The sequence below is a fragment of the Neovison vison genome, chromosome 4 (genome assembly GCF_020171115.1).
Source record: "Neovison vison isolate M4711 chromosome 4, ASM_NN_V1, whole genome shotgun sequence".
Classification (NCBI taxonomy): Eukaryota; Metazoa; Chordata; class Mammalia; order Carnivora; family Mustelidae; genus Neogale; species Neogale vison.
The window spans coordinates 57389958-57404332 of NC_058094.1; the positions used below are offsets into that span (position 1 = coordinate 57389958).

The following is a 14375-nucleotide window of genomic DNA, read 5'->3' on the forward strand; positions in this document are numbered from 1 at the left end:
TTTACCCCAACATTTATCCAGAAGTTTGTGTTCTTAATGACTTACATCAGGAAGGCTAAATCTATCAGGATTTCAATTTAATGTAAATGATTTTTAAATTTCCTCTCTAAACAAGCTGTGAAAAATAGAGTTAATGGTTAAAAAGGTGGCTTTTGGAGTCAGATGCTTGAGTTCAAATCCCAGCTCTTCCTCTCTCATTATCTGAGTGACATTGGGCAAAATATTTCAACTCTCTTCATTGGTACCATAATATGATAATAGTACCTGACTTAGAAGATTGTTGCCTCACAAATACTAATTATTTCATAAATATTAGATACTGTAGATTTTACCATCATTACAACGTAATGCTGTTAGGTTAAACAAGGAAAATACATTTAAGATGAATAATAAACTTTCTCTGCCTTCAAGGAACTCCCAGAAATGGTGCTTTGTTGAAATATTTTCTCTTCTAGGTAGAATACGTCATTATAAAAAGTGTTTTATTCCCCTTGAGATTTATCAGTAACCAGGATATAGTTGGAATTCTTGTTTAATTTGATAAATATGGTTATATTAATAATTGAATATTTCTATTGGATTTTATCCAACATTCTCAGAAAGAATTAACTAGGACAAGTGTTTTTTTTAATATAAAGATAATATCTACCTTATGAAATGTTCATTTTAATTCTGTATATTCTGTTCTTTTGTGAGCAGGTTTCCAGGTATAACACTTCATGGTTATTAATAAATGGGCCATACATAAATTATGCATTAAGAAAAAATGAAAGACAAAAGCACTGAGCATCTCTTTTGCTAGTTAGAGGAAGCAGTTCTACTGTCTGACATTGAAGACAAGACAGTCAGTATAATTTCATAGAATTACAAGCAGCCAGATTCACACCCCACCTCATCTTTCAAACTCTCTTTTGTTCTCTACACAGAAAAATCACACGGAATGAGAAATAACCATGGAGGGACAACCATTTTACTCTGGAAGAGAATCCTTACTCACACACCTTTTGAAATTATTTTTAGCACATGGTCTTGGGTTTTCAGTCTTTGAACTTCTTCTATGACACAGGGACAAACTCAAAAACCCGAAAACTGCAGAAGTCAGATACTGGAAAACTCTAATAAAAGTGGACATGTTTGACAGCTGACAAACATGAGTTTGATGAAGCATGACAAATATTGATGTGTTTCATGAATATGTGTGTGTCTTTTGAGAGAACTTGATCACTAAGATGGATGAAAGGCAGATCACTAATAAATCTCTATTTTTAACTTTGAAAAGAGGAAAGAAATATGAAGAGTTAAGAAGAGAAGTACTATCAAACAGTTGAATTCTTAGTTGGCAAAATTTACACCAAATCCTTTTGAGTGTGCACCCAATCTGAAATTGTCTTCTTGCTTTACTTATTTCCTTCTTTGTTTTATCTCTTTATTTAGAATGTCAGATCCAAAATGGCTAAGATCTTGTATATTTTGCTCATCCGAATGAGCAAGGCCGAATGCCTAAGGCCATTGTATGTGCTCAGTAAAAAAATATTCAGTGAATGAATGAATGAATGAATGAATGAATAGAGCCAAGAAATTTTGATTCCAATATTTGCTTGCAACTAAATAGCTGGAAGACTTTGGGATAATCACTTCTTAGAGGGTCATTTTCTTCACTTTTAAAATCATGGCATAGAGGGTGCCTGGTTGCCTTAGTGAGTAGAATATGAGACTCTTGATCTTGAGGTCACAAGGGTTTGAACTTCAAGCCTTACACTGGGCATAGAACCTACTTAAGTAAGAAAACAAATGATGGTATAGTCTAGCTAGCTAATGTTTCTTACAGTACTAATATTCATTGATGGCACACATGACAACCACCTAATTTTTTAAAGGAAATTTCACTTATGTAATGGATTTTATTTGACCAATCTTTGTTGTTGTTGTTGTTATTTATGGAACATTTATCCAAGATGAAATTATTTATGATGTTAATTATCAATGCCCTTTTTAATGTCTGCTTTTTGTTCCTGATTAAACCATATTTTTTGTCTGATGAATCCAGTTTTTGTTATTTAGATGCAAGTAAGGTAAAAATGGAAGATTCTCCTAAGTTCACACTGAAGGCTCTTTTAAAAAAATTTTTAAGTTAGTGTTTTAAATGATTAATTTCTACAAAATGCTAAATTTAGGTAGATCTATTTGATAGGGAAAAGAGATAATTGAGAGATTCCTAGTTGTTTCAAATTTTAGCAGTGCTATGAACATCTTGGGTGAGTTGACATTAGAGGAGTCTTTATCTCCTTTCTTGTTCTGTGGGATGAATGTAAATTTAACATTATACTAAATTCTTTTGAATGGATTTGTTAATTGTTCATAACTGCACTGCATAGTCATGTGATTGAATTTATAATTGTGGAAAGATATTGCTGATAGTGGTGAAGAACAGGTAGGTTCCTTTTGCCCCTGTGATGATGTTTTAATTTTTTAAAAATATTTTATTTATTTATTTGACAGAAAGAGAAACACAAATAGTGGGAGTGTGAGAAGGAGAAACAGGCTTCCCACAGAGCAGGGACCCTGAGGCAAGGGTCTATCCCAGGACCCTGGGATCATGACCTGAGCTGAAGGCAGATGCTTAATGACTGAGCCATCCAGGTGCCCTGATGTTTTAATTTTTAATTGTCCATATGTTTCTCTCTCAAGAGTGCCTAAGTACTGTATATAATGCTTTAATAAGACTGATATATAGAATTCCAAACATATTTCATTTCCAATATAAAGACTTACTAGGTTTATACGAAGGTAAAATACATTTTAATATTTATTATATTGAAAATGTTTGTAAAGACTTGATTTTAATATTATAATTGCAACTAGGAATGCAAAAGATGTATAAGCACTGGGGGACAACAGGTACTCTAATATTCAAATTAAAGAACATTATGATGTTCATATTAAAAACTATGTTCTTTAGTTAGTTGAACTTACTTGCTAATTGAGTCTCCAATGTTATTAAGCATTGTTTGCAGACTTCTAACTCTAATGTGGGCTTCTAAAACTTGGAAAACATTTATGGTAATCATTTTTATTGATAGGTCTTCCCTCTAGACCATTAGAAAGTAAAAGTAGTCAAAACTAAAGTTCCAAAGAAGAAAAATGAAACTAGTGAACTCTACTGATGTTTAACTTCCTAAGAATTTCAGCATACAATTTGCCCATACAGGTTCCATTAAAGTTAATGGGAGTCGTGTGACTCATTCTCTCTGTAGGGTACTAAAAATGTACCCTGCAGTATTAAAAGTCTGAACCTAATTTTTACTTTCTCTTAACCTTGATTACATTGTATTAAAGATAGATACTTTCATTATCATACCCATATATAGTAAAGTTTATATAAAAATTTGAAAATAAGCTATTTGAAGGAGAGGCTGAATTTATATGGGTCAGAGCAGAATTTTAATTAGTGTTGCAAATATGAGTAATGCTTTCATTATAATGATAAAACAAGCATAGTATCTGTAATTTACCCTCTAGCTATACAAATGGGAACTTAAACCTCAGTGAATTCAATAAATGAAACATTTTCAGAACACTTACTTCAAATCAGGTCTACTTTTTAATCAGTCATGTTTTAAGTGAATGCTTATTAATAGATCATTAATAAAACACGCTTACAGAATGAGATTCCAAGAAAGAGGTTAAGATGACTAAAAGACAAAAAAGTGAAACGATCTAATGGATAATTTTAAATTTTGTTTTAAACAATTTAGTTTTGGTATGTTACATATTTATTTCAAATTAAAACTGAATTCTAAATCATTTTTTCAGTTATGTTTATGAAGATAAAACACTACAGATACTCTTGCCTGTGAATTCATGACCCTTTTATTCTAAGTTCCCTCCATTTTTGTCATTCAAACTACAATATTAATCTCGTTTTTTTTCTTTTAAATAATTTCTGCCTGACTTCTATCACTACCTGGGGGAATAAAGTTTTAAGGTTTTTATTGTTAAAGAATGCAAAACAAGAGAAAAATATATACACGAATAAACACCCCACCATCCATTTTTCACTGAAATCAGCTGCTATGCTGCAAAAAACGGGCATGCACAAAATATTTCCCAAGTACAGAGAACATGGAAAAAGGCAAGGCGATGTTGCAGAACAATAAATAAAGCAGAACACTCTCCAAGAGGCAGAATTTGGTTTGGATAACCTTCCAGAAGGCAAAATTCGTACCCAACGCCAACATACACTGCAATTAGGACTGATCTTTTTATGTTGTACATTTATCTTCTCCGGGTTTTTATTACACGATTCTCTGTCTCTGAATTACGAAAGAATTCTGTGAGTTTGAGTGGGGCTGGGGAGAATAATTACTATTGTAAATAAATTCACAGTTTCCAATTTCTTGGAACTGATGTCAGAAAATTAGCTGTTGAACTTCAACAGATAGAGTACTTTCAGCTCAAGATCTCAAGAACTTCAACAGATAGAGTACTTTCAGCTCAAGATCTCAATTCGTAGAACTCACTTTGAAGCTTGCAATCTTTTCCGTTTTGTGCTGCAACTTGCTTCTGTGATCTGTAGGCTTTTGGCTAAAAGCTGTAAGCATCCAACTACGAAAGTCTCTTTAGACCTCTTGGTTTTTGGTCTTCCAGGCTGATTTGTGGCATTGACCTTAAAGCAGCAGAGACAAAAGACGTTTTTAGCCCTCACTATTTATAAGTCACTCTCGAATGAGAATGAAAAACTTAAATGTGGTTCTTGGAGATATGTCTGGCAGTCTGGGCTATACCAACAGCTCACCTAGCCACACAGTTCTCATAGGCTGAGCGTAATTTCTGATTCTTGAGCTAACTTTAGAAGGCACCACTTCTTTTCCATTTTTAAAGGCATAATGAGGTGTACCTTGAATTAAAAATAATTCTTCCAGGCAAATATCTTTATCTTTTTTTTTTTTTTGAATTTTGAAGAGTGAAAATTGTATTTAAGGTTTTGCAATGCCCTTTGAAATATCCTCAGATGCTTGGATGGTTAGTTGCTACTTTTAAAAAAACGTGTTATTGGGGGGCGCCTGGCTGGCTCAGTTAAACTGCTGCCTTCGGCTTAGGTCATGATCCCAGGCTCCTGGGATTGAGCCCCGCATCAGACTCCTCATTCAACAGGAAGCCTGTTTCTGCCTCTCCCACTCTCCCGCTCATGTTCACTCTCTCTGTCAAATAAATAAAATATTTTTAAAAAATGTGTTACTGGTATACTTACACTTTGTGACTTTACAAGAAGAACACCTGGATGATTGGGAAGACTGACCCTCAGACTCTGAATTAAGTACAGTGGGCCAAGAAAGTGTAGTGACCCGAAATGTTATTCCTGCCCAGTGTGTGTGGGTGTTTTTAGCAGAAGGATCAATCCTTTCTCGTTAGGACAGGGTCTCTGCTGTGGACTTTGGGTCTGATACTCTTCTTTTGATCTCTCAAATTCTGTGATTCTACTTCTCTTTCTGATGACATCTTCACAAGCCTGCTTTGGTTCCTGACGATTTCGTTCTTCTTTTGCATCAGGCTAGAAAAGTAAAGTCACAAAGTATAAGTCTTCCATAGCACCCAAATTACACTGAAATTAATTCTTTAGGAGGCTTTCTTCTTTCTTAAAATGTCAGTACCCTAAGGGTAGGGACCGTGTTTTACCAATGTTTACAGCCTGTCTTACAACGCTGCTCAAACTTTATTGAGCATAATAACATGGGATACATGCTTCCAGAAAGTTCTCAGTCTTTTAATCTATAATTGCTGCACACTCAATTTTGAAATAGACCTAATTTGCATGACAAAGGCTCTGTCAAGGATATTTCTTTCATTTTAGTTATTTTTGCCCCAATTTGCTATTCCATAATTCTGTACTACGCTTAAAGGTGAGCTTCTCCGTATGCCCCCATTACATGAAAAATGAGCTCCACTCCAGCCTTCTACGAAATGAGTCCTACAGGATGCCTGCTGCAGATGGCCATCCCTGGATTCCCTGGACCCCTGATGCATGCTCCAAGTATGCTATGGAAGTGGAAGCCAGAGGTCCTGGCACAAAAAACGGCCTTTACAGCTTTCCCTGTGGCTGGAACTGCGAGGTCTACATTACCATGTGTTATGTGATGATTCAGTTCACCCCAATTTGCCCTTTGGGAACTGCTGTGAAAACTTCTTTTGTACAGTAAATCATGACAGCATTTGGCCTTCATTTGAGGGTGAATGCATGGTTTATATATTAAAGCCATTTCTCCCCCCTTTGGAAATACCATGTGGCATCAATTTGTTTGTAAGCACAAATCAAATGGCAGTTTGGGATCCTCCAGATGATCCAGAATATGCTGTATTAAGTATTTAAAGGTTATCAGAGCAGTGAAAACCTAACGTTGAGAAGAAATTAAGAGACTACTTGAATCCCCAAGAATATATCGACATACCACAGAGGTCCTTGGACACTTGGAGAAAAATCTGATCTGAAACTTTAAAAAATGCCAAGGCATTAATAATCTATTGGACCGATAATAATGGGTCAAAAATTAATATCCTATTTAGAAATAGACACATTTTCTGTGTATGTGTGTGTGCATGTGTGTATTTGCAGAGCTGAAATCTACTTGTTCCACCCAGCTGGCCAAATTTTTCAGCATTGGTTTCCAACGACAGTTGAAATTAGGGTATAGAACAAGAAGCACTGTCAACGTTACAGTTTCTACTTTTCAGAAATGTCATATATGAACAAATATGGCAATTCCCTGAAGAAGTGTTCCCTGTCTGCCCCCATCCCTGCAAGGAATATCCCAGGCTCTGCACGATGGGTTTCCAAATTTATCCACCCAGCCATACTTGTGGCTCTTGTGGTTGGTCTGTGGCCTGAAACTTAACTTGCCCAGCAGTTCTGTTTCCCAAAATAGGCTCAGGAAGTTTGTGACCATGTTTGGTTTGTTCCAAAGGAGCTGCATTTATTTAATGAGGTTGTGAACATATACTAAGATTTGTATATGGCTCATCAAATAAAATACATCTTCAACTCTCTTTTCACTTCAGTACGTGGTTTGGAGTGGGCTGTTTTACAAGCACATATGTTTATCATATGACTTTATTTGGGGACAAACATGATTTCTTACATTTAGGATACAGTTTCAGAGTAGCTGAACATTTTACTTCATTCCTCCCTATGCAAGAAAAAAATATTAAGCTGAGTAGTCTTTTTGTATTATTCTTGGCAGGTTTCTCTGGATACTACAGGATTTTATTTAACTCAAATGCGCCCATCTACCACGGTAGGGAGATAAAACAAAAACAAAAACAAAAACAAAAAACCCTGTGGCTTTACATTCCTTTTCACCCCAAAAGACCTATAAATAATGTCTTCCTCTGTGCCAAGGGGATTAGGAACTCTCTTATCAATTACATGCATTTTTGGGAGTAATGTGTTCCACTGGTTTGATCTCCCTCTGTTGCTCAAACTCTCTGTGACATTAGGCAAATCATTTAACTCCTAGGTCACTGGCTTCTTTCATTTTTATACCAAATATCTTCCTTAGCACAACAGAAGAAGGAATTGTGACCAATATTGATAATAGCTATAAAATACATTTTCTTCTCCAAGCCTCTATCATAACATATAGAGCACCAGAGGTGGTCTTTTACTAAATGAGCCTTGGTGAGTAGTTAAATGACTCACCCAGTATCTTCCAGTTTACCATATACTGTAATAAAGCACATTCTATGATAAGTCAAATGGATAAAAAGTCTTTCATTTGATGATTCAGATCCAATCCAATCAAGAAGAATATGCCATAGAGTTTATTTCCTGTAATTGCAGAGATATAATTGATTTTCTCATATTTTTCTCATTTTTTTTCTCCCGGTGTTCTCACAGTTATTGATTGTTAAAGAAGACTAGAAACATAATTCGTCATTTAAAACGTCACACACTTCATGGTGCTTTTTTTGATAAAAAAAAAAAGTAGAGTTGGTAATCTGGATCAAATTCTAATGAGGATTCATTCTTAGAACTTTACAAGAAAAGAGGGGATGGGTGAAGTGGAGATTGCATGATCTTGTGTTGAAGTAGAAGACTCATCTGGCAACTCTGGCATTCCCCAGTGAAGTTGAAATGAAACTGAAGAAATTAATCTGTCCTTTTTCCTCCCCCTTGGTCTGGGTCATAGGATGTGGCTAGTGTGGTTACTGAGTTTAGGGGGCAGGGCCAAGGATTTGGCGGTGCTGTTGATGTATTGGGTGGGTGACACCCGACTGAGTAGTACGCTGAGGATCATGAGAATGGGTATTATTCCTGCAATTTTTCTCTAAAGTTTTACAGTACTTCAAAATAAAAAGTAGAATTAAAAAAATTTTAAGTGGTAAGGTGGTTAAGAAAATAATCTTACCAGGATAAGTTATAATACATTTATCTCTTGTAAAACTTGACAAATACTTACACATACACACACACATATCTATGTTATATACTATCTTTTTGTCTTTTATGTGTGAATATATTTAAAGGTATATTCTTATTCTAATTTCTCTAAGATCCTGATGCATTCCAGAGCAAAAGAAAAAAAAATCTTGCAATGCAGTTCAGTAAGACAATTAAAAGGAGGACTTTTGAATGTTTAAAAGACTTATTTCAAGTATTAACAATTATAATGTATTGGCCTAAATGACCCATCATGATGGATTTGAGTACCAAATTAGGATAGATTGAAAAGAGAAATATATTTAAGTTTGTTCAGATTTTTGAAATATTACTCAATTAAAACCTTCTCTAATAAAGATGAGTACATTAGTTAAGGCTGCCTAAGGGAAAGTCTGATTTGTTTCCTAGCTATAATGAAGACTTTATGTGACTATTTACTTCTCTATGAAATAAAAAGAGATGTTCCCACAGTAACACCAATGGTAGATGTTAATATTTTTATTTTTATTATTTTTTTTAAGATTATTTATTTGACAGAGAGACACAGAGAGAAAGGGAACACAAGCAGGGGGAATGGGAGAGGGAGAAGCAGGACCCTGGGATCATGACCTGAGCTGAAGGCAGACACTTAACCACGGAGCCACCCAGGCGCCCGTATTTTTATTTTCCTGATGTAGGGCTTAATACAAACTCTATCTTCCTTTTTTAAATGGAACAGAATTTGGGAACTTTTAGGAAATGTAGTTTCATTCTCATTTGCCTCCCCAATTAATTTCAACTACCCAGAAACTATAACTTATGGTAATAGTGTCTAATCTAAGTTAATTTGCTTTCTTAAAATTAGGTCTGAAATAAATGAAGCAGCACCTAGCGTGCTCCTGACATGGTTTGTGTAACATGTTGCCCTTCACTTGGCCATAAAAACATGCGGTCCTTGCGCTGAGTGAACACCTTCAAACAGATGACACTGTACCAATGGGCTTGAAATCAAGTATTGTGGCTATTAGCTTGCAGGCTCTATTTTGAAAAGGAAAATTCTGGAAGAAGAATGTTCTATTTTTTTTTTTTTAATAGAGTGATCCATGCAAACAGCCCAACTTTCCTTTCTTGCTATGCGTTAAGATCTGAGGGGAAGCACTGCATGAAAGCTGTACTTACTAGTCAGCAAAGATGCTACTACTCTGGAAAACAGATGAAGCCCTTACATATACTAAAGTTAAAAACATCCTTAAGATACAGGGTTTAAGGGGCACCTGGGTGGCTCAGTGGGTTAAGCCTCTGCCTTCGGCTCAGGTCAAGATCTCAGAGTCCTGGGATCAAGTCCCTTATCGGGCTCTCTGCTAATTGGGGAACCTGCTTCCCCCTCTCTTCTCTGCCTGCCTCTCTGCCTACTTGTGAGCTAGCTCTCTCTCTCTCTGTCAAATAAATAAAAAAAAAAAATCTTAAAAAAAAAAGTTACAGGGCATAAGGTGCTGTTTGTCTCTGATGAAAAATTAATGAAATGGTGAAAGCATGGTGTTAGCATGAGGTACCCCCTCCAAAATATTCACCTCAGGGTGGCATTGTGTGCAAAAGCAGCTGTCAAGGCAAAATCTCCTTCAGAAAACTCACTCTTCCCCTTGAACCTTATCTTCAATGACAGTGTGGGGACCACAGAACTCAGGGCAGTTACCTCTTTTGCGTCTCTGTGCTGCTGGTGAGCACCCAGCCCTAGAGCTCACCAAGGCCTAAAATAGTTATCGGATACAAGGGAGGAGTGACAGAATGGCAGAAAGCTCTTCGGCAACAACTTTTATCAAACTACCCAGAAATATCATAGTTTTAACCTCAAGACCGAGTGTGTGGTTTTTTTTTTTAAAGATTTTATTTATTTATTTGACAGATAGAGATCACAAGTAGGCAGAGAAGCAGGCAGAGAGAGAGAGAGAGAGGAGGAAGCAGGCTCCCTGCTGAGCAGAGAACCCGCTGTGGGGCTCGATCCCAGGACCCTGAGATCATGACCTGAGCCGAAGGCAGAGAGGCCCAACCCACTGAGCCACCCAGGCGCCCCATGTGCGTTCTTTAATTTGAACATCAAACTAGTTTATTTTTGCTTTTGTGTCTCATATAAAATATAGAGATGTGATTAAAGGAAAGCATCTTTCCCCCCCCTCACTATACTTTGTCCTTTTAAAAATGTTTACTAACAAAATCACTGGACTGAGAGTTATTAGGAAATTTCTTCCTCGAGGTATTCTTTTTTTTTTTTAAGATTTATTTATTTATTTACTTGACCGACAGAGATCATAAGCAGGCAGAGGCGGGGGTGGGGGTGGGGAGCAGGCTCCCCACTGAGCAGAGAGCCCGATGCGGGGCTTGATCTCCAGACCCTGGGATCATGACCTGAGCTGAAGGCAGAGGCTTTAACCCACTGAGCCACCCAGGCTCCACGCAAGGTATTGTTTCTATAGCAACTCTACATGAACATAAGGCATCTGTATAGGCATCAATATCCATTGGAATACTTTGTAATACAAACAGAAGTATAATGAGCATTTCATTATGAAATTCTCTAATGAGGAGAGATACAATGATCTTTCCCTCACTGTACTCCCATATGTTACATTTGTCAATAGATTTCTATTGTTCCTATATGCAAGACTGATGGTGTAGATATTTTTAAATGTGACTCAGGAGGTTTTCTGTAGACCTAGATATTTCACTCCAGTTCTTCAGACACCTATTCTTTGGGAACCCTCAAGGGATTTAGGTTTTGCTGTCGTTTGGGGCCATTTAAATCCCTAGTGAGACCGGTAATGCCTGACTCTTGTAGAAAATTCCACCCTTGATGGATCACCTACTTAGGAATTTCTGGAGGAAATCTCATAGGATTTCTGTCACGTTAGATTTCCTTACACGAAACCTGATCCTCCAATTGAGAACTTGACAGGGAACCTAGCACTGGAGGATGGGAAAGATGAGGAGGAGAGAAGCAGCGATTTTCTTCATAGGTAGAGATTTCTGCTTCCCTAACAACTCAGTGCCGGAGAGCCACACAGATATTCAAAGAGGTTGGGAACAGTAGCAGGGGTCCTATGCTTAGGGGACTCCCTCAGCACCGGTTCTAAGAAGCAGATGAGAAGGAGTGGCTGCATCAGTCAACAGTGCAAACACGCAAGCCAGGCTGCTGTTTAAGGATAAAATCGCCATCGTGTTGCCAACTCAAGTGCCATAAAAAGATGGAAAGCCAATCAGAGATCCAATCACTTCCCTCGATGAACCCACAGGCTCAAGGTATTAAATTAAAAAGGTATTAATGTCTCAAGGCATTAAAAACTAAGCAAGCAGGTAAAAATTATAGGGTAACATTGGAGAGACTGTTTTATTTTTTATTTTTTTTAAGAATTTATTTATTTGACAGAGAGAGACCACAAGTAGGCAGAGAGGCAGACAGAGAGAGAGGGGGAAGCAGGCTCCCTGCGGAGCAGAGAGCCCAACGCGGGGCTCGATCCCAGAACCCCGAGATCATGACCTGAGCCGAAAGCAGAGGCTTAACCCACTGAGCCACCCAGGTGCCCCGGAGAGACTGTTTTAAAGAAAGGTGGTGGAAGTCAAAGTTGGTCAAGTAGGTATTGAGAAAGCTGCACAGCCACTACTGGAGATTTACAATGTCCCTTAACATATTCATGAAACTGAGAGCGCTCTTTCCATTTGTCCTGCATTTACCAAACTTATATTACCACATAACTTTTTTGTATATAAAAAGAAGCACACAAGAGAACCATAAGGTATTAGGGAACTCTAATGGAAAGTAGTACAAACCTGCGTGGTATACTAAGTACCAGCCAAATCCATAAATACCGAAGGGATACTGAGTAAGGTAAGAATGCGAAGAACGGCCTGAATTCGAATTTATTGATTATCTACTCTGTGTCAAGCACAATAGATATCTCACATGTAACAACCAGAAATGTGTATTGAGCATTCACTGCATGTCTGGCACTGTCGTGAGCTCTATACTCATTATTTGATTCAGTGGTTTTTTTTTTATCCCTATGGAGGGCACGTCATCATTATCCCTGCATTATACATGAGAACGTGAGGCTCAAAAAGGTTAAATGACATGTCCTTAGTAAGAACCTGGGCAACTGGATTCCAGTCTATCAGGAAAGACAGGAATATTGACAACTAACCCATACACCAAGTGCTAAGTCCAATACGGACAATATGAGCAATACTAAAAAAGTGAAGTTTTTTATTTAACCGATAGAAGGGTTGTCATGAGAAAAATATTGGTGGATGGTCACAGAGTTTGTAACTATAATCATATATGATGTGCTAGAAGATATTGAAGGGATACCAAAAAATGCCATTTTTTTATGGGAACAAGTTCATAGGAGAATTTAAGCAGGTTGCTATTATTCATTTGGGAAGGTTGCTATTATTACTCGATTTGTGAAGCAAACAAAATGAAACTAAACAGAGTTTGTTGTTGTCTGAAAGAAATGAACTATATTCAAAATAAGTATTGCCTGAACATGTCAAAATGACTGCATACTTTTTTCAAATGTTGGCTCCTAATACAATGATTGTAAAGATTCAGTCCATTGGATGAGATGTTGTTTTTAGAAATGATCTGCCTTCTCTGTTCATTCATATCCAATTCAAGAAACAGGAAATTATTCAGGAATCTTTTTTCTCATTATGGTCTTGATGTGAAATTCATTTCGTGGTTGCTGAGCATCTTGAAAATACAGTGGATGGTTGCAACTACATATTCCTCTTTGGTGAGTTTACTATAACTGCTCAAATAACAAATGATATAATGTCTTAGATTGTTTTTTTTTTTAAACTGGTCTTAAATTTGAATTTACTCAGTTTTTCATCAGAAATTATTTTTAGAATATAGAAACCCCATTCTAAATTCTATAAAATGTGGATAATTTAGAAATATAATTTACAAAAATGCATAAATAGGATTTCAATGTATAACAATAAGAACACATAAAACATAATTTTTATAATACTTTTCTGCTCAATTTAATCTTTTTAGCCCTTACTAAATACTCTAAATACCTTGAGGTAGGTAGAAATAAATTAACTATAATTTAAGTTGTAATTAATTTTTGGCCAGAGCCCAGTAGAAAATAATATTTGAACAGGAAATAGAATTGTGACTTTCAGATTTCCATTTAAGGCCCTTTAGGTTAGAAGGCAACATAATTAATTATTAGAATAACATTCATAAATCAAATCCATTCTGATGAAAGTCTGATTTTTTCCGACTTAGGTAGCCTTTCTTCTGAAGTTTGAAAAGGCATTTTTTTAGGAAATATATCTGGAAAGCCATTTTTATTGGATGGCAACAATTTTACTTATACTTCTATAGCTCTCCCTATCCAAGTTGTGGTTCTTCTTAAAGCAAAGTTTAAAAGATATGACCTATGAATGCTTAGGGCCGTATTCCCATATTTATTGATATAAGTACATCTCCAGAATAATTTATTTTGGGTCTGTCTAACATTAATCTGGGTCTAGAGATCAGGGACAAGATGAAATTTTCCTAGTCTGAAAATGTACATTCTGAAATACTTTGCACTAATTTGCAACTCATTAGAACAATGACATACATAGTCTTGGATAAACACGTATGTTTCCCAACTCATGGCAAACTAATTGCTCTTCATATAGGAAATGTAATGATAATAGCATTGGTCTGACCATGCAGTTCCTTATATTCCTGCAGGAAAGAGGATGCTGGCTGGTTTGTCGTACTGTGTTGGCGTACTTGGTGTCTGCGCATTCCCCGGGGACAGTAGTAGGCTGCAGAGAGCTCATCTCTAACAGGGAAGGTGGGCCTTTCCAGACCCCAGACCGAGAGAGAAATAGTGCTGTAGAGTAAGAGTGCACATAAGAATAGTGTTGGGAGACAGAATTAGAATGAAACAAACACAAGTATTTT

At 36.6% G+C, this 14375-nt stretch overlaps 1 long non-coding RNA gene across 3 annotated transcripts in view; it reads left to right on the plus strand.

Moving 5' to 3' along the window:
• The window catches only part of LOC122904509, a 40534-nt gene extending 38492 nt beyond the window's left edge, over positions 1–2042 (plus strand). For all 3 annotated transcript variants that reach the window (XR_006384216.1, XR_006384218.1, XR_006384217.1), the window contains one exon: positions 927–2042. This is a non-coding gene — a long non-coding RNA (uncharacterized LOC122904509). The remainder of the gene's footprint in view (positions 1–926) is intronic.
• The last annotated feature ends 12333 nt before the right edge of the window (positions 2043–14375 follow it).